This window comes from Cottoperca gobio, unplaced genomic scaffold, assembly GCF_900634415.1.
Source record: "Cottoperca gobio unplaced genomic scaffold, fCotGob3.1 fCotGob3_124arrow_ctg1, whole genome shotgun sequence".
Classification (NCBI taxonomy): domain Eukaryota; kingdom Metazoa; phylum Chordata; class Actinopteri; order Perciformes; family Bovichtidae; genus Cottoperca; species Cottoperca gobio.
Window position 1 is genome coordinate 477,536 of NW_021166794.1, and position 18,427 is coordinate 495,962.

At 42.2% G+C, this 18,427-nt stretch overlaps 1 pseudogene; it reads right to left on the reverse strand.

The window, feature by feature from the left end:
• Window positions 1–15,621, reverse strand: part of LOC115004523 (uncharacterized) — a 67,982-nt pseudogene extending 52,361 nt beyond the window's left edge.
• Between the last annotated feature and the right edge of the window lie 2,806 nt (window positions 15,622–18,427).

An 18,427-nucleotide genomic window follows, 5' to 3' on the forward strand; every position in this document is an offset into this window, starting at 1 on the left:
CCAGCTTCTTGGTGACCAACGTGCATGTCAACTATAACATTTAAAATAGGGTTTTTATTTACTTTTTTTGGTATTATTCTATTGATAGATGTCTCTTGTATTGGTAAAATCAAATTGTTAAATCATAAACATAATTTAAATAACAGTAATTTTACACTGAAAGTGTGTCCCACAACATGCACGCAACCCTGTTACCGAAACCTTTTTAGCTTGGCAGAGGAAGTGAAAAAACTGTTAGTCACATGACACAGAGGAAATGACACCATCAAGTCATGTGCTACTACCATGGGTAGACCAAAGGTAAGTCATTTCCCTATTGATGGAGTGTGGCACTCACACAAACACAACCCTGTTACTCACATTATGAGACTAGTTAGTTAAATATCTAAGTGTGTCCATTGCTTGACAGTAGCATTACATTGTGCAGCTAGCATTAATTCCTGAGGTAAAAGCTCAAATTAGTATTGATTTGCAACCCTGTTACTTGCAACCCGGTTACTATAATTAGAGTAACAGGGTTGACATGCAGTAACAGGGTTGCATTTCCTTCAGTTTACTCTATTATTTATAGTAAAATGCCATGTGTATGTATAATTTAACATAATATAATGTTTTAAATGTATTACTGTATTTTCCATCTATCCATCGTCTACCGCTGATCCGGGGTCGGGTCGCGGGGGAAGCAGCCACAGTAGGGAACCTCAAACCCCTTTTCCAGGCCACATCCACCAGCTCTGACTAGGGGATCCGGGGGCATTCCCAGGTCAGTGAGGAGATAGAATCTCTCCACCGAGTCCTGGGTCTTCCCCAGCGTCTCCTACGCTGGATGTGCCTGGAACACCTCCCTAGGGAGGCGCCCAGGAGGCATCCTTACTAGATGCCCGAACCACCTCAACTGGCTCCTTTCAACGCAAAGGAGCAGCGGCTCTACTCCAAGTCTCTCACGGATGGCTGAGCTTCTCACCCTATCTCTAAGAGAGACGGCAGCCACCCGTCTGAGAAAACCCATTTTGGCCGCTTGTACCCGCAATCTCGTTCTTTCGGTCATGACCCAGCCTTCATGACCATAGGTGAGGGTATGAACGAAAATTGTTCATTAGATCGAGAGCTTTGCCTTCTGGCTCAGCTCTCTTTTCGTCACAACGGTGCGGTAAAGCAGTACCGCCGCCGCTGCTCCTCCAATTCTCCGGCCGATCTCTCGCTCCATCGTCCCCTCACTCGCGAAGAAGATCCTGAGGTACTTGAACTCCTTGACTTGGGGTAAGGCCTCATTCCCTATCCGGAGTAGGCAATCCACTGGTTTCCTGCTGAGAGCCATGTTCTCAGATTTCGAGGTGCTGATCCTCATCCCAACCGCTTCACACTCGGCTGCGAACCGATCCACATCATCATCATCTGCAAAGAGCAGCGATAAGATCCTCAGGTCACCGAACTGCAACCCCTCTCCTCCACGACTACGCCTCGATATCCTGTCCATGAAAATCACAAACAGGATTGGTGATAAAGCGCAGCCCTGGTAGAGGCCAACAGTCACTGGGAACGAGGCCGACTTACTGCCGAGTATCCGGACACAACTCTCGCTTTGGGCGTAGAGGGATTGGATGGCCCTCAGAAGTGACCCCCCACCCCATATTCCCACAGCACCGCCCAAAGTATCATCCGTGGGACCCGGTCATACGCCTTCTCCAGATCCACAAAATACATGTAGGGCGTACTCCCAGGCCCCCTCCAGGATCCTTGCGAGACTGAAGAGTTGGTCCGTTGTTCCACTTCAATCAGAGGTTCGACTATCGGCCGAACCCTCCTTTCCAGCACCTTGGAGTAGACTTTACCAGGGAGGCTGAGAAGTGTGATACCTCTGTAGTTGGCACACACTCTCTGGTCCCCCTATTTGAATAGGGGAACCACCCCTAGACACTGTCCCGGACTTCCACGGAATGTTGATGAGACATGTCCATCAAGACAGCCCCTCCGCACCCAAAGCCTTCAGCATTTATGGACGCATCTCATCAACCCCTGGGGCCTTTCCACTGTTTGACTACCTCAGTGACCTCCATATTTTATGTGTTCAGTATATATTTGATTATATCCAGTTTGTTGTTGTGTTGACATGTTTGTTATGTATCATTGAAACTCTTCCTGTTAATCCTTCATTGGAAAATATATATAAAATATTATCAAACAACATTTCTGTAGTCCTGAGTATTTATTTGTCACATTTATGTTTACAACCAAAAGTAATGTTACTCTAATTTCAACCCTGTTACTATATCATTTTTTATTAAAATAACCTTAAATAATTTTCTCAGCTCACAAAAGTTTAAACTAATGTCCTTTTAATAGCTTGATTAATTATATGCATAATGTATTTGAGCAAATATTTCAAATTAAATACTGAAATTGGTAAAAAGAAACGTGTGACAATTGAAAAGTTGGGCAAAAAGTTACTTAAATTAATATTAAACCAGTTTTATCCAAAGCTACATGAGTATTTAATATAAATGTGACTTTCTTTACTTAATAGTAAAGAATTTTATTGAAGAATATCTTTTAAAATACCTTTTTCTGCTTAATGAGTATGTGTCACATGGTTGCACAAAACATGGCACACAACAAATAAAACATTAACATTATTACTCATTAAATTTACTTAACTCAAGAGTGATTCAATATAATCCCAACAGAAGATTAAAGACGTAGACCATGCTCCCGTGGTAATATCTTGCAATGTTAATGAAAGTGAAACATAATTTGTGTATCCGCCCCATGATTCGGATCTGTTCTAAGATGTATCGGGTTCCAATTATCAAATGACCTGAAACCTTTTTGTTAACCCGGTGAGCTATCAGTGCTTTCTGAGCTACATCAGCTCTCACACAGAGAATAATTAGGCCAGAACATCATCTGTATCAGAATGTTGATTGTCCCCATTATTAACTCACATGTTCTCTTTCTCCTCCAGTATTCAGTGAGTCACTCATCATTTATTGTTTGAGTGCTTATGTCTGCATTCTTTCTTCACACGTCTACTTTTGTGCTCATTCTCATACAACATGCTTATTCTCAACACAATCGGAATCGATTACCTTAGAGGTAAAACATTGACTTTGACAATCCTGTTGACAATGTAATTGTATTTCTCACTCTAACTCTCATCTTTGTGCGTCCTAATATTCTCCATTGTCTCCCTTCCCCTCCCACAATGTTGCCTAAATACTGGTAATTGAACTGCCACAGCTGCTATTCTCTTGAGTGTTTCTAAAATTGCGATACACCATTGAAAATAGAAAAGAACATAGTTTGAATAGATGATATGCTTTCATTATCTAGTCCTCTCTTGTTTCTCCTCCTCTGCATCCTCTGCATTCTCTGCAACGTAACATCACCTCCAACCCATATATATGAACAGCCGGTGGTGTCTATTGTCAGGAGGGTTATGGACATTTGGGGATATGTCAGTGTTGTGTTTTAATAACCCTGCCTGTCAGAATCAATCCAAATCTCATCAGACCAAATCGAAAGAGAGGGGGAGAACCGAGATATTGTTTACACCTGTCTGGGAGCTGTCCAAAACAATCCGCTAAACTGTCCCGGGTCAGCTTTCACCTCATTACGTCTCTATCCCTCCTAGATGTCACTTTATGAAAGCTCATGCTGCTCATTGTCATTTTTGCCAAATTCATTCTGTCCTTGTTTCAACTGTTCTTTCTTCTAGATAAGCTGGAGGCAACAGTTAAATGAGTTGATCAGAATGTTTTTGTTCTTTTGCTTAACAGAAGGCAAAAAGACACATCCTACAAATGTAACAATTAAAGTTAACAACATTATTTAATTTGGACTACCTTGATCCATTGAGAGACCCAATGTAATACCTACTGAAAGCACAGTATATTCATCTATCATGTAATTCAAAGTACTCCTTAGTTCTACTAGCTACTAGCACCTGAGAAGACCAACGGCTAACTTCATTGTAACTTTAGCTGCCATTATTAAAGGGACATAACCTGTGAATAGTAGTATAGTAAAAGTATTTACAGTTAGGAGGAGAAAAGATACTTTTGTTAAAATCTTTTATTATTACCTCCGCCAAGAGGTTATGTTTGTGGCTCGGTTTGGCTTTCTCTTTGTTGGTTTGTTTGTTTTTTTGGTCTGTCAGCAGGATTGAAGAAAAACTACTGGCCAAGTTTTTGAAGAACCCATTCAATCCAAATCACGGGGCCAATACACACATTATTTTTCACTTTTGTTAACATTGCAACATTAGTGCTGCATTCCAGGGGTGTCGTAATAATCCGAAAAATAACTTCCCCAATGGAGAAATTCCTGTGAACGCCCCCTCAAGTTGGCAAACATTTTGGTAGCCTACATGACTTGCTGAGTTGTTGAGGCAGAAACATGGCTGATGGAAGTAAATGTTGAGTTGATGGCTCAGAGCAATAAAATACAACACATCTTTTTTGTAGCGTCCATGTTTTTTACACATTATGACTCAAAGCTCATGAACACAACGAAGTTGGATGAACGACTTCCCAACTCTGGAAATGGGATCATCCGAGGAGCGTGTGATTGTTCTTGGCGGAGGTCTTTCCACATCTAGTTTTATATTGTGATAACAGCTGAAAATATCAACAACAACCCTTTTTTCTATCTCTGTTTTTCTCTTTGCCATTTTGCTCTCTGCTACAGAAACCTATCAGGGTTTAGCAGCATGAAACCATTTTCTATTTTTTTGCCCCCGCCTTCTACACATTGCATTTCATTTTTTCAACATTTTGACTCTTGGGAGCAACATAACACACCAGCCCCCTTCTCCCTCTCCTCTTCAAAAGTATCCCATTTGAGTTGCAATAAAAATAAAACGCTTTCCTACTGTCCTCTCTTATTTTACCATCCTCTTCCAGTAAAACACTCCTACTCTCTGATTCCCTCTTCATCATCCACCCTGCCTGAATTGTAGCAGCAATAAAACAGTCTCCTAGTTTACTCGCTCTCTCTATCTCCGACCCATCTTTCACTGCAGAAGCAACAACAAAGCTTCTCTTTTTTCTCCTGTGTCCTAAACTACAGTAGAAAGTCTGCCTTTTCCTTTATCCTCCATAATCTCGTTTCATACCGCTAGCTATTTTTTTTTCTTCCTAAATCTTAAAGCACACTAGGAGATGTATTCGGCCTTTCTTTCTTTACCTGTCTTATCGTAGAAGTCATAACAGCCATTATGTGAGTGTTTTTTTTTTTGTCCATGTCCTCTGAGTGTAATAGCCAGAACAAATACTCCTCTTCCTCTCCATCATTGCTTCCATCATTTCCGCACCAACCTGATAGCAGCACAACAAGTTCTCACTTCACAGATTAAATGGACCCATGCACTGCATTGTCTACCCAGACAAATACAAGCCTCTCACTTCTGTATTAAATGTAGTCTAGTTACTTTGAGTTTGGACCAGGTGGAAACCAACTTTTGCCTCCACAACAACTTGAATGATGAAGGACCTTCTGACTCCCAGTTCAGGGTCTGAGTCCTTTATTAAACAAACCTGACGTTCAGATCTTCTGGATAGACCTTGCAATGCTATTCAACACTTATGCCTTTTCAACATGAGTACTGCAGCATGGCATCATGTAGTGTGGCATTGTGGAGTTAGACATCTACAGCACTCACCCAATATGTTGTATTTACAGGAGATGTTGTTAACATGCAGTGACAGGGGCAGCGAGTGTGATACATATTGCTTTTCTAGAGTGTCGCTGATAAATGGGACACTGCTGCATCTGACATGTAACAGCATATCAACCAGTGGTGGGTATACAGTATGTTTGGGTGTCCAGACTCCGATTGAGACCAAAATTCTATATTTTTGTGGTTCAGTTAAAAGAAACAACCAGAGTGCTAATTACATACAGCATTGTTACATTATTCTGCTGTCCATAAATGCTTTTTTTGGTTTCGTTTTGCAGAACAGGTCCTCAAAATGAGTGTCCCACATGAATACTACTATTGGACTGAAAACGTATTGAAAAATACCTAAAACATAATATTCACTGTTGCACAAACATACAACCAAATGTGGAACACAGTTAGCATGTATGCTAGTTTGATTTTAACATAATGGGGCATTCAGAACTCAACACTGATTGTCTCTCGGCTCACATTTACATAGGCTGCATTACATGTTAAACATTAAGGAAATTAACAATCTCCTAGTGAATCCCATGTATTTCAAAACATGTTTTTATTGTTTTTTATATTTTTCAACTTTATGACAATGCATTTTTCAGATAATTCAATGAGAATTCATTTACCTTTTCAAGTATTTTCTCAACCCATAAAGGAGCAATTGACATTTCAATAAATCTGACAAATTAGCCAGCTATGGCAAGCACAAATGGTCAAACTTAAACGGAAAATACTATAATTGTACTATAATTACAGGGTAAAGCCAGTGATAGGCAGCACACAATACATAGTTCCTGATTGATGAAGACACTGATGCACAATAGATTACTGGGTGCTGCAAAGGAAGCACTGGTTGTCCTCAAACATTGGGGAAATTAGTTTTTATTTGGACAACCTTTTAAAATGGTACAGGCCTCGTTGTGACATTAGAACAAAAAAAAAGTGTAAAACCTAGCAGATTTTTAAAGAATCACTTCACCAAGGTATCCACACAGCCAGCTGATGCCATTTTGCCTATTGTGTGTGTGTTCCCTAATATGCTAATCAGTTTGAATTGTGAAGCATCCCAGACAAATTTAGCACCGACGCAAAAGTAACAAGCTGCGTCTCCAGGCTGCAGGCCTTCTGACAATTACTGTGCTCTCTCTCCACTCCACTGTCTTTTCTTCCTCTCTGTTCCTGTCTCCACCTCCCTCGTCTTTGCTCCCATTCCATCTATTTCAGTCACTTTTCCAGGGGGCGTGTTTACAACCCGCAGACATTATAATCTTTATTTTCTTTCTGTCTGTCTTAAATGCCTGTTTTCATGACAGTAAACGTAAGAAAATAAGATAATAAAAAAAAAAAACTAGAGGACTGTTTTTCAGGCTCTGTGCATTTCACGATATGGCCGCTGGGTGAGAAATACGCTGGATTGCTTCATGGTTCATACATGTAAATGGAAGCAACATAATTTCTTGCTGTGACAGATGATAAGAGGAGTGAAGGACTGAGGGTAAAATAATAATAATAAAAAATCCACTCTAAGATGTTTAACCTAGAAAACTAAATGATGACAAATGTAATAAGTTATGTGTAATGTGCAGCATTACAATGTCAGTGCAATTACATCAAATACATATCTTTATGTAATTTACTGCCACTCAAGTCCAAAGCCTCCGGGTACATACATGTAAAATGTCCCTGATCCAATGCATTACAGGCTGATCACCAGACAAATGGTTTTAATAATTACATTTGACTTTGCCTCCATCCATCCATCATCTAAACTACTTTCCGAGTTCAGTATCAGTAAGACTGTATGCCATTATTTGATTGTTAATTCCCCCCCGTGCTTGTATTCCCATTCCCTTTAAATTCATAATTTAGTAAAAGAGACTTATATAAAAAAAATTATATGTTTGATTCTAAGTAAAGCAGTTGAAGGGCTTTTTGTGTAAAATGTGTTTCTGCAGAACTAATTGAAAATTTAACCTAAAACTTTAACAAAAGGGATATCTTTTCTCAGGCAAGGCAAGCTTATTTATACAGCAAATTTCAGCTACAAGGCAATTCAAAGCACTTTTACATAACACATTATATAGTTCTGTAGTCAGTCGATGGTCAGCTATTCTTAAAGGGAAAAGTTCAGTTTCTGAGACCAGAATTTAGCTTTTGTTTGCTAAACTTTTCTACATGTATTCAAGGTTTGATTCAGCAATGAATTTCAAAATGTACACCGCTGTAACCAAGCCTGCATTAAAGTACCATGGGTCCCAAGGCCCTCCCCTAAGCATCATCACGACTCAACTACTACATTGCTCCCATCCAACCTGCACAAACATCAGACACGCTTAATTTGCATACAATATTGCATCAACAATCATGACTGCAATTTAATTTTATGACTGTTACGGCACCAAATACCAGTCATATAATTATTATTAGGGGATGCAAACACATCAGGGCTGAGAAAGGTGACAAAGATGCAAACGTGCATGCGGGCGTTTGAAAGGGCGGTCACTGTAGGTCATAACCATCTCTCTCACACATGATGCATGCAAATGTGCGCACTCTTTTTAGCCCGACACTCGTGGTCCCCTTTACGTCATTGGGCCTGTGCGTGTGTCTGTCATCCAAGTACATAAGTTGAGCCTGTTTCATTAAAGCCACTTACAAAAACCTATGTAACAATCTGGCTGGCCTATCTGAATCCTGACATCATTTTGTTTGTTAAAGATGCAGTTAAGCTTCCTGCTTTCCTCTACCATGCATTAACACAGTGTACAGTGAATAAACAGGTTTAAAACCAGCATTTCTCTCTCTGTCCTTCCTGAATAATTTACACATTGAAGCAAACATTAGTCACTGCAGTACAATACATTGAAAATGGAGTCCAGGCTACAGTGGGATCTTAGCAGCAATATACTGGCAGCTTCGGGGACTGATAAATTTATATCGATGTCGATTGTCAGGAAGCTGATCGGTGGATGCCTGCAAAATCAATCCACTGCATCCTACTGTCTTTTTAATGTTTACCATTGTTTTGTATATATGTTCATGGTTTAAAGGTTATAAAATATGGCATTTGTGAAGTTAATTCTAGTTAATGAAGTTAAATCTTGTCAACCTGTGGTAGAAAATGTATTCTCTTTTGCCTTTGTCCTCTCGGTCCGGTTCCTGTCCCATCGCTTGTCACTCATGCTGATGAGCTGTCAGCCAGCCTCACACTGAGGTACCCGCCATCTGAAATGCCTCTACGGATGTACAGGGAGCAGCCGATCTGCAGTAAATAAAGATGGTGGAGATGTTTAACTTTGCTCTTGTTTCTTTCCTTTGTTGGACCGCTTTGGTGTTGACTCTACGCTTTAGCTACTAGCGATAAGTTGATAGCCCAACATCCCTATAAAAAGAGGAACTTCTGAGTCATGACATTTCAGACATTTCTGCCGAGTCACCCTGTGCACTTTAACACATGTCTTAAACACATGTAAGAAATTCATATTTCTAAATGACTTAACTATAGCAGTGATGTAAAATTACTTAAAACATAACCAGTCTAAAACCATGCTAATGGACTCGAGGGGTTACAGTGATCAGTACACATCACAGTGATGTTGGACAGAATAAACAACATACAGATTATTTCCCCGTTTTTTCAGAGCCTTGCGTGAAATGTAGGCTAATGTTTGTCCGAAAGGGCTGAGGCTAGGAAACGGGATTGTTTGTCTACCGGATATTTGTGTGCAAATTAAAAAATGTAAGTGTGGCACTGGAGGACGCAGTACTCCTCTTTAGCCATGACCTCGATTGGTGACCAGTAAGAGTCAGAACAAAGCCTTTCCTTGGTCTTGTTGTCACTAGAGCGTGTTGAGTCCAGAGACTTACAGACTAACTGATTAAGTCTCCTTCCTCTGAATGGCCCTGTGGCTGACGCTGCCAAACACTTCCTCAGCCGGACTAATGGAGTGGAAACAGATCAGACAGGCTGTGTTGTTCTGCCAACCGTGATCCATTTAACACACAATATTCAGCCTTAGGATGATTCCTTTTTTAAAACGTCCTCTTTAGTGGTTAAAATAATCCTTGTTTTGAGGATTTTATTGTTTTTAGAAAGAAAAAAAAACAGTTTTGTCTCTACTATGGTGGCGTGTTCACAACACATGCATAGAATTGAAAACATTCTCTTTGTGTTTTGCATCTTGACAGTGTTCTTATATTTTATGCATTCTTTAATAATTTATCCATGCACTGTGGGACAGTAATTAGGCTCTGTGCTTGAGTATTTTGTACTTTTTTACATTTTAAGTAGTTTTGATCTACTATTTTACCTATATATTTTTGTCAAAGCTTTAAACCAACCAACATCAGACTTTTCCCTTGGTGTGAATCCTGAAACTCTCCACACACTCCACAAAAACACTATAACTTGTTTAACTGTTCAGAGCTGAGTCTAATTCCTTTAGTATCAGACAGTTTCAGAACTTGTAATGGATCAGATGCTTTGAACTTCATATGCTCTCAAACCTCGGCATGAGCTTTGTTCTTGCCCTTAGAAGTTATTTGTTCCAAACGCTGCTCATATTTTGTTGTATGAAGTTTGTTTCCTGGTGGATCAATAAAATCAAAATTACTTGCATCATTAAGAAGTGCGTTGACACTTTTGTGATCATAAGTAGCTGAACGAAGTGGAGTCTGGAGAATCCGGAAGGTGTTGAAGTATGAACCGGCTGCACAGACCGAACCACAAACCTCCCATTTGTCCTGGTGACATTGTGAAACTGATGAATAGAAGGCTGATTACAAGAAAAAGAAATATCTGTTAATGCTGAATGTACGCTGTGGGAGGGCTGTTGACGCAGCTACAGCTGGATTCTAAATGGTTTCTATGGCGACAACCATCACACAGTGTGACTTTCTGGTTGTGGAACTTTGGGAAAATGTCGAAACAAATACAGGAAATGTTTTTTTCTTTTAAATTGGTCCCGCCCAAATTGTTATCTAAGGAGCAACATTAGCAGGAGATAAAGAGTCTCTGGAAGCTTTTACTTTTACCAAATCTCTCTGCTTGTCTCTCTTTACTGCAGCTACGCAGGTGCACCTGAATACTGAAGAGAGTGGGAGCTAATATGACTTTCTTGACTTTAGCTTGTGAGGTATTCAAGATGTGCATAGACCAGGGGTCTTCAACATTTTTCAGGCCAAGGACCCCCAAACTACTACCACTAGGTCGTCCTCAGACGGGCCCTCCATCGGTGCTTCCAGTCATCCCGATCCTCCATGCATCTGGCTAGCTCGCCAGTATTTTCTGCTCCCGCATCTTTCCTGAGTACATCCACGTATGTTATTGCGGGACGCCCTCGTGATCGGTGCCTGTGTGTTGGCTCCCACAGCACAAGTTTGCTGGCTGGCAGCTCTTGGTGTCTCTGGCAGTGACCTGCCAGCCTCATTCTCCTCACTGCTGTTTTCTCACCCACCCTTAGCGCCCCCCTATACAAGTGCGTGTTGGTGACATGCTCATCCTTGTTGATGCCAAGTACCACACGCAGCATTCTCGTGTAGCATCCATCTAGGGATTTATGCAGGATGGGATTCAGGGTCCAGCATTCACTGCCATACAGGAGAACAGACTCCACTGTTGGATGGAAGAAGCTGAGTTTCATTTGTCGGGGGAGGTTGGAGTTCCACACACAGGTCATGCCGTTCAGGGCCCTCCATGCAAGCGCCTTCCTCACTTTAAGGTCTTGCTCAGACGAGTTGACCCACGAGCCCAGTTATTTGAAATCGTTGACTTCCTTTAGAGCAGTGCCTCCTGTTGTTTTTAGAGGTGGATGGTCCGGGGGGATGTTATATGTTATGAACTCAGTTTTCTTGGCATTTAGGTGAAGGCCAACCTTGGCGCACTCTGTCTCCACTCTGCCCAGGAGTTCCTGTGCTTGTTCTATGCGGTCAGAGAGCAGACTGATGTCATCCGCATAGTCCAGGTCCGTTAGGACTAGAGCGGGGTGTCGTCTCGACCTCCTAGGTGTTATTGTGAGGCCAAGTTCTAGCTCCCGTCCACTGATGGCCTTCCTGAGCGCATAGTCTAGGACTATGATGAAGAGGAAAGGGGCAAGGGTGTCCCCTTGCAACACTCCAGCCAGGATGTCAAACTCTTCACTGTTGCCATCTGGGGTTACCACCTTTCCTCTTGTACCCTTATACATGGTCCCTATTGCCCGGAGTAAATTGGAAGGGACACCGTACGCCTTGAGTATCTTCATCATCACGCCTCTGTGTATCGAGTCAAGTGCCTTTTTGAAATCGATGAAGCACAGTACCGCTGTCAGGTTGTTCTTCTTAACCTCCTCAATGATTCTCCTCAAGGCCAAGATCTGGGTTACAGTGGTCCTCTTCTCTCGGAAACCGTTTTGGTTCTCTCTCAGGTGGGGGTCGATGGCGCTCCGTATCCAGTTCAGTATCATGCGGTTGTACATTTTTGCAATGACACAAGTCAGACTTATGCCACGGTAGTTGTCTGGCTTCGAGAGATCTCCGGATTTAGGCACTGGGATGATGTTAGAGAGAGACCACATATCAGGCTTGCTGTTTGTCATAAGGGCGTGGTTGCAGAACTCCAGGATGATGTCGTCAAGATCACAGTTCTTACAGACCTCTGGAGGGATGCCGTCCGGCCCAGCACTTTTTCCCTGCTTCAGTGTGGATTTCACTTTGGCAAACTCCCTGACTGTAAAGGGACCATCGTCAATAGCGAGATTCGTGAGGACGACATGTATCACTTCCTCAGGTCCATCCACTGTCAGGTGTGTTCCCAGGAGATTTCGGAAGTAAGTGAACCAGGAGGTCACCCTCTCTTCTGGAATGTCGCCCACCACCTGTCCCTCCTTCGACCTTTTCCTCCCACTCATCTCATTGATGACCCTCCATGCCTCCCCGTACTGCTGTTCACCATGCGCTGCCTCCACTCTCTGCACCTTCTCCTTCACTTACTTCCCTTACATACATGTAGTCCAGTTGACGTTGCATACCGGTAGCCCGATCCTGGAAGGTCCATCTCTTGCCCATTCTTTTCTGGAACATGGTGTTCGCAGCTAGTAGCTCGTGCTCCCTAAGTAGGGCTGCAAGATGTTCGCCATTGAGGTTAGTGGAGTTGTGGTACGTGAGAGGTGCGTCCTCCGGTCCGAGCCTTGCATTGAAGTCACCCAGGATTGCAAGGAAGTTGTGAGCCGGGATATCATGGACCGCTGTTGCAAGGTCTTCATGAGTACACGACTATGACAGTTGTGACTGGATTGCCATCAAAGTCAGCACTAAGGATCCTGTTGGTGTGATAGTGTACCCTAAGGAGAGCCTTACACGCCCGAGAACTCAGCAGTAACCCCACTCCGCAGTGGCAGCTTGTGCCTTGTTTCGCCACGCTGATGAGGTGATGAACCAGCATTTCTCCACTCTGTGATACACGATCTGATCCTCAGCATGCACTCTTCTATGCTCTTGGATTCCCAGGATCTCCACTCCCCTTTCCTCGGCACAGTGTGCCAGCTCCTCCAGCCTCCCTTCTTCTCTAACTGTGTTTGCATTGAAGGTTCCCATGGTGAATGGTCTCTGGCAACGCAGGAGTGCTTTGGACCGTGTGCTGTGGTCGGATAGAACCCTCCCTTCCGGGTTTGAGGCCCTATCGTCATACTGTCCTCCGGGGAGAGGACCAGCCCCACCGTCCGCTGCTTGGTTCCTGCGGACTCCCGCCGCTGGAATTATAGAATTTGGAATTACTTTGTTCTCCATAATTTAGGCCTTACAATGCGTAAATATAAGAACTGTGGGGCGCAGCTCCTCACAGTCCTACTCTGGCCGTTTTGGGCATAAACCCTTATCCGCCCTTCACTCCGATGCCTCCAGATGGTATACGGCTCAGAGCCGGGTGTGAACAGCACCCTTGGTTTTTGTTCGGAGTGTCCTTCTCCTAGATGGATTGCCTTACATGGCTATGAGGCTCTATGAGCCCCATCCGCCGACAATAGGATGCAGTTTAACGTCTTACCCAGGACACACAAACTGGTGTAGCATGGAGCAGGGACCCCTGCTGTATGTATTGTATAGAAGAGGCTTGAAGAGGTCCGTGTGTCGGGAGCAAAGTCCCGTCTTTCGCGAAACACAGCGGAGGAGGTAATGTAATACATAAAAAAAAAAATTATCAAACAATTCTGCGACCCCACTGCAGTACCTCTGGGACCTCCCTGGGGGTCGTGGACCACCTGTTGAAGACCTATGGCATAGACCTTTTGGGTTCTGTAGGAAACTCAGAGACGTTTGTTCTAATAGAGAAAGAAAACTCTCTTTACACAAACAGTTTAAATATAGTGAAGGATCACCGTGCTCGCTCTTGTTCGCACTAAATATGATTTGTTTGAATCATTAATTTCTCATTGTATTGTATTGTATTATTCTAATGACGAATGAAAGCTCAGACTTATTGAATGACGTATATTCTGTTATACTTGTTTTTTACATTAAGTTGGGAAACTTAATTTTTGCACAAACTGATTTGATTTTGATACAAATCCTAATAAGTAATAATAAGTGAGTACAACCACACTCTCCACACTAAAGAAGAATTAGGATTTACAATGTCATGTATCCTAAGGGCACATAAGAGAAGGAGCTGTCCGTTACAATCGATGATGAGAGATAATTGGACACATGCTAAATCAATTTCAATCTGCAATCGTACCAAAGCACTACAGATTATACACAGAATACACATCTCCCCCAACTGTAGACATCAATTCAGCCCTGCTTTAATGCCTTAAATGCAACCTACAACAGACCAGTTCTTTAACACTTGGGAACCCTACTTAAATGTGTAGATCTGTAGATTGCATAATGTGTCCATTTTTTACTAGTTGAAAAATTAAAAAACCATCATATATATTATCCGCAAACTTAATTACAGTAAGTCCCTTCCACTATGCTGAGTATATTATCATTGGGTTATTGCAGTAATTTAACATGAAAGCACGTTTGGTGTTGTGACTTGTTGAGTTATTGTATTTATAGCGTTGGGTAGTTACATTTTTATCAGTGTATCATGTACAAGTTTTCAATGTAAAATTAGTATCTGCAAAGAACTCATAACTGCAACTATGTAGTAAAACTGCAAAGCAGCACAAAAAATCCAATACGTGTGTAATGCACATCAAAACTGCACTTCAATGCATTTCAGTCAGGACCACTTTAGACAAAGAAACTTTACTTCCATTTAAATAAGTTATATTTGGCTCTGTTCTGGCAGCGCGCCCTTCCATGTACATACATTGAATGCCTCAGGCGGAGAGAATACCTCCTCCACCTGGAAAGCCTAAAGCGGAACGAAGTGCCCAATAGGAGATTTACCAATCGGATGCAGAGATTGGGAATCAGCTGTTCAATCAGCTGATGGAGCTGTGATTGAGAGCTGAGCTTGGCCTACCTGAACTAACGTTATGCTCATTTACTTAAGTTAATGTTCTGGCCGCCTGCGTCCCCTCTGCTCGTCTCCTGTACCTGTTGAGCCGGTAGAGTGGAGTGACAGCTGAAACGATGAGGTGTTTACCCTCTGAGCAGCCCCGGGTCTTACCCAGGAAAACAGCTCTTCAAACACGTAATGAGGCAGAAGCAGGAGGGACACACTTTTCTGTTGTTCGTGTCAGAAAGGCGTTGATTCAGACTTATCTGGCCAAAAAACATCTGCTGCTGCTTGTATCATGACATACGATGAAAGTGATTTACTGTAGTTTAGAGGAAAAGTTCAGATTTAAAACATGTGTAAAACCTGTTTTCAAATGTCCAGTCTCCTCTGCTCTGCAGTCCTTGTCTATGTAAACTCACCCTGTGGAGGTTGCAGACAGGAATCTGCTCCCTTTGTGACACGTGCAGTCTCCAGCTGCTTCCTCTCACCTGCTATGAGTGTAACGCAGCGGGAGGTTCATGCTACCCCTGTGTAACCAGTCATTAGCGATGCAGCAGAAAAAAAGAACATTCACTGGCTTCCCTCCAAAGTACTGTTGCTATTGTTCCCTGTAGCTTGATAACAATAAATTCTACTTTCATGAAGGTTATAATGCTAGTTTTTTTTAGTTGGAACTGTTTTAGAGAGGTGGTGATGCAACTTCATACATATTTAACCTCCATGGAGGTTGGATTTATTGCAGGACTGCATTATTTTTAGCCAGGTGTACGTAATAAAGCAGTTTTTTTGGAACGGATTTAGAATGGGGAAGACCAGAACTGCATTGAAGGGTGTTGTAACAAGTTTAATGGAAACCTGCCAGCCAATCAGAAACGAGTCTTAGAGTAGCAAAGTAGGAGGAACCACTGGTCACAGAATCTCTCAGTGAATGTGTGTCTAATGTAGCTTCAGCTCAACTTTAGCATTGACACAACACCATTTGAATCTGAGTGACTGCACATTTCTTGCAGAATTGCTCATTGAAAGTTGAAGTTAACTTTGCCTTTAGCTGGGATAAGCAGCTCATTAGCTCACCCTCACCCTTTCTCTTCTTCCTCACAGTTTGTGTCCTGTGAGGCTGAAATTTGTTCAAGTGTGTGCATGTGTGTGTGTGTGTCTGTCCGCGCATGTGTGTCTCTGTGTGTGTGAAAGCATACGTGGTCGCAGCCATTGCGAGTTTGAACTTCTTCATCAATGAAGCAGATATTTCTAGTTGTTCGTGTCATGTTCAAAGTTTGATGCCCATCCAAGTTTTAGAAATGCTTCAACCGACAGCCACCAAACAATCTGTGCAGAAAATAGACCTAAAGACTTTTATTTCCAAAATCCTGGAGGCCAAAAATAATTAATATTTGCTTCTCTTTGTACTGACTTTAAAGCTTAAAATCACAAAAAAATCAATCCATCAAACTTTCAATGATGGAAGACCAACAAAGAGTAACCATCAGAGCATACAGGACATTGATGATTGTCTGTTATACAGTGACTGCAGAATATGTTGCAGATGGACAGAAAGCCAAAAAGGAAGAAACTGGTGGATTAATCTGATGTAAAAACTAAGAAATGTAGTTTTTTTACCTGATGGATCACTTCCTGCCTTCTTATTAACATCAACGTGTTTTCCCGAGGCTTGATAAAAGAGAGCCAGAGCATTATGCTGCACATATAATGTCAAGCATACAACAAAACATTCAAAGCAGCTCCCTTTCCCTTTCTCTCACTTTGTTATTTACCTTCATTTAAGATTCTACATCAGCGGTGTGTCCCTGGGGGCGTCACTTCATGCTGCCTTAACTCAAGAGTATTAAGAAGCAGGAATTCATTCATCCCAACTGCTATTAGTTTACTTAATTTGCCCATGAAATTATGCCGCGTGCGCCTCCTACAAAAGAACATAGTGTTTAGCAGGGAGGAGGGCCCTTTAATTGCACTGTGGATGTGAATTAGAGCCTAATGTGCATTGAATGGTATGTAGGTATTACTAAGAGTGGACATGCATCGTATAGATCAGGGGTCGTGAGCGATATGGCGTCATCGAAAGAGCCATAGGTTCCCGAACCCTGCACTAGCCTATATCTTTACATAGAAAATAGATGTTTGCTGCTATTAGTCATGTTCTGAATCTTGTATATAGAGATCTTGGGGGAGATCTGCGCGCTCCGAGTGCCCTTCTGTTTTCTCTTCATGCATGTGTTTTAATTCATAGACAACAATTGCAGTTTAAATCGTAGTTGCAACTTTGGTCATGTTCACTGATAGTGAGTCTTCGGTCTTTGTCATTTGACCAGGGTCAGGTCGACAAATAACGACGTCACATGTATACCCTCTACAGCCAGCAGAGATTTATAAATACATTATTCATATCCAGATGGGATGACAACGTAAGAGAATCTCAGGGGAGAAGTTGAGATAAGGTTTGAGCTCAGGTCAGCAGAGGTCCGTCTGCTACAGAAGAGGTGTATTTAATGAGTCCTCTCTTTGGAGCCTTTAGACAGCACCAATAAATAAACAACACTATAGCGCACAAAACCAATTCCCACTGGCTTTTCTGTTACTTCCTTTGTCATCGCTATCAGGGGACGGTTCACTGAGTATATGTGCTCTTTGCCAGCCACTTATTTCATAATCATACGGAAATACATTTTTCTGAGCTGCTCAGCACGAACGCTGTATTCCCTCCTATTTCTTTCCGCCTATTTGTTCGAATCTGTGTTTGTCAAAAAAAGCAGTGTTGCTCATTCACCTCCATGCAGCTCATGCTAATCCCAGTTCAATGGGTCAGGTAGGTAAGTGCTTGGTGCAGTACACTGTCATCACGCACAGTAATCAGTTCTCCAACCAAAGCTTTTGCATAATGTTTGGTTTGTATTTTAATGTGTAATTTGCTTCCACTTGCTCCTTGCTGCCACCATATCATCACATTTTCCGTCTCTTTCTACTTCGGTACAGTCCACTTTGTCTTGTTAATGGTTCAATAATCTGCAGGGCAGAGTTACCTGTGATTACACATGCCATCACACCTGTTGACATGTGTCCTAATGAGCCGCCACTGCAGGGCGTTAATGATCGTTAGCAACGGCAGACCGCAGAGCTACAATAAGTGTTATATTTCAATCATCTTCAACCTCTACGTCTCCGCCATATTGGCTTTGATAAACACTATTGCACCTCTAAATACTACAGACGATCATTTTCATCCTTTTTTCCTGGTTTAGTTCTCATTCATATCACAACATTTACAGGTCCAACATCACAACACGCACACATGCCTCAGCTGTTGCCCGAGT